Source organism: Triticum aestivum, chromosome 4B, assembly GCF_018294505.1.
Source record: "Triticum aestivum cultivar Chinese Spring chromosome 4B, IWGSC CS RefSeq v2.1, whole genome shotgun sequence".
NCBI classification, from domain to species: Eukaryota; Viridiplantae; Streptophyta; class Magnoliopsida; order Poales; family Poaceae; genus Triticum; species Triticum aestivum.
The window spans coordinates 660,389,995-660,393,400 of record NC_057804.1 but is presented as its reverse complement, the minus strand read 5'-3'; positions in this window follow the sequence as shown (position 1 = coordinate 660,393,400).

The window sequence follows — 3,406 nt, the reverse complement described above, 5'->3', positions numbered from 1 at the left end:
GGATGGCGTCTGGGCGGCGGGCGGCGTCGGGGCAGCGGACAGTGTCGATCTGGGCAGCCTGGCGGCATCGTCGGGCGGCAACTGGCGATGTGTTTGTCAAATTTTCCTAAGTGTTGTATATATACCAAGGGCATTGATCCCGGTTCGTGACTCCAACCGGGACTAATGCCCCCTTTAGTCTCGGTTGATACCACCAACCGGGACCAAAGGCCTCTTTTTAGTAGCCCAACGGGCGGGAAGCGGCGACCTTTGGTCCCGGTTGATGGCACCAACCGGGACTAATGCCCCCCCCCTTTATTCCCGGTTGGTGCCACCAACCGGGACCAAAGGACCCTGTGCTGCCCGCGTCGGGGCCAAAGTTTAGTCCCAGCTCGCTAGTTGAGAGGGGCGCGCAGTGGTTTATAAGCCCCACTGCCGCACCCCTCTCGAGCTCCTCTCCACTGTAGGCTTGCGGGCCTATATGCTACTGCTTTGCCTGATGGGCCTGCTGGGCCTACTGCGGGCCTGAATCCTGGCCCATGGTTGGGTTTCTAGTCGTATTCAGGCCGTGGGGGCCCAGTAGGAGGCAATTTTTTTGTTTTCTTTCTTGCTTTATTTATTTTATTTTGTTTCTACTTACAACAAAATACTTATTGTTGCTATTTTTAATTGTTTTTTTGTTTTCTCCATTATTTATTTTCTTTTGTTTTTTGCTGTATTTTTTAATTCTTTTTGCTTTTAGTTTTAGAAAAATTATAAACTTTTTGTTAGTGCCATTAGTTTTCAAATTTGAAAACACTTTTTTTGTTTTTTTAGTTTCTTTCTTGCTTTATTTATTTTATTTTGTTTGTACTTACAACAAAATACTTATTGTTGCTATTTTTAATTACTACGAGGGCCAAACCATAAGACATTAAAGCATTTCAAATGAACTATGAAAAAGTTGAAAGTTGGCATGGTATCATAAATTCACCCACATAGCATGTGCATGTACAAAACGGACAATGGTATCATACTCGTGTGTTACAAAGTTGGCATGGTATCATCATAATAGTTGTGGGAGAAAGTCTTCACTTTTTCTTCGCTTGTGTCATTTGCTTATTGCGCCGTAACCATGGATAATCTTCATCGCTTATCAGGATGCTGGGGTCAGCCTTGACTTTGAAGGGAGAAATTTCATGAAACTTTTCATAATCTTCAGATATGTCTGTCTTGCCCTTCACTCCCACGATGTCCCTTTTTCCTGAAAGAACTATGTGGCGCTTTGGCTCATCGTATGATGTATTCGCTTCCTTATCTTTTCTTTTTCTCGGTCTGGTAGACATGTCCTTCACATAGATAACCTGTGCCACATCATTGGCTAGGACGAACGGTTCGTCAGTGTACCCAAGATTTTTCAGATCCACTGTTGTCATTCCGTACTGTGGGTCTACCTGTACCCCGCCTCCTGACAGATTGACCCATTTGCACTTAAACAAAGGGACCTTAAAATCATGTCCGTAGACAAGTTCCCATATGTCCACTATGTAACCATAATATGTGTCATTTCCCCTCTCGCTTGTTGCATTAAAGCGGACACCGCTGTTTTGATTGGTGCTCTTTTGATCTTGGTCAATCGTGTAAAATGTATTCCCATTTATCTCATATCCTTTCCAAATCATAACAGTCGAAGATGGTCCCCTGAACAACAAGTACAGCTCATCACAAACAGTGTTGTCACCTCTGAGACGTGCTTCCAACCAACTGCTGAAAGTCCGGATGTGTTCACATGTAATCCAGTCGTCGCACTGCTCCGGGTGTTTGGAGCGCTGACTGTTCTTCTGTTCATCGACATACAGGGTCACCAAGGTAGAGTTCTGTAGAACTGTGTAGCGTGCTTGAGACCAAGAATATCCGTCACTGCATATTATTGAGTCCCTTCCAAGCGTGCCTTTTCCAGTCAGTCTCCCCTCATATCGCGATTGAGGGAGACCTATCTTCTTAAGGCCAGGAATGAAGTCAACACAAAACCCGACGACATCCTCTGTTTGATGGCCCATGGAGATGCTTCCTTCTTGCCTAGCGCGGTTACGGACATATTTCTTTAGGACTCTCATGAACCTCTCAAAGGGGTACATATTCTGTAGAAATACGGGGCCCAGAATGACAATCTCGTCAACTAGATGAACTAGAACGTGCGTCATGATATTGAAGAAGGATGGTGGGAACACCAGCTCGAAACTGACAAGACATTGCACCACATCACTCCTTAGCCTTGGTATGATTTCTGGATCGATCACCTTTTGAGAGATTGCATTGAGGAATGCACATAGCTTCACAATGGCTAATCGAACGTTTTCCGGTAGAAGCCCACTCAATGCAACCGGAAGCAGTTGCGTCATAATCACATGGCAGTCATGAGACTTTAGGTTCTGAAACTTTTTCTCTGACATATTTATTATTCCTTTTATATTCGACGAGAAGCCAGTCGGGACCTTCATACTAAGCAGGCATTCAAAGAAGATTTCCTTCTCTTCTTTGGTAAGAGCATAGCTGGCAGGACCTTCATACTGCTTTGGAGGCATGCCGTCTTTTTCGTGCGAACATTGCAGGTCCTCCCGTGCCTCAGCTGTATCTTTTGTCTTCCCATACACGCCCAAGAAGCCTAGCAGGTTCACACAAAGGTTCTTCGTCACGTGCATCACGTCGATCGAAGAGTGTACCTCTAGGTCTTTCCAGTAGGGTAGGTCCCAAAATATAGATTTCTTCTTCCACATGGGTGCGTGTCCCCTAGGTCACTTGGAACAGCTAGTCCGCCGTGACCCTTTCCAAAGATTACGTGTAAATCATTAACCATAGCAAGTACGTGATCACCGGTACGCATGGAGGGCTTCCTCCGGTGATCTGCCTCGCCTTTGAAATGCTTGCCTTTCTTTCGACATTGATGGTTGGTCGGAAGAAATCGACGATGACCCATGTACACATTCTTCCTGCAGCTTCCCAAGTATATACTATCGGTGTCAAGTAAACAGTGTGTGCATGCGTGGTATCCCTTATTTGTCTGTCCTGAAAGGTTACTGAGAGCGGGCCAATCGTTGATGGTCACGAACAGCAACGCCTTTAGGTGAAACTCCTCCTGTTTGTGCTCATCCCACGTACGTACACTGTTTTCATTCCACAGCTGTAAAAGTTCTTCAACTAATGGCCTTAGGTACACATCAATGTCGTTGCCGGGTTGCTTAGGGCCTTGGATGAGAACTGGCATCATAATGAACTTCCGCTTCATGCACATCCAAGGAGGAAGGTTATACATACATAGAGTCACGGGCCAGGTGCTGTGATTGCTGCTCTGCTCCCCGAAAGGATTAATGGCATCCGCACTTAAAGCAAACCATACATTCCTTGGGTCACTTGCAAACTCATCCCAGTACTTTCTCTCGATTTTTCT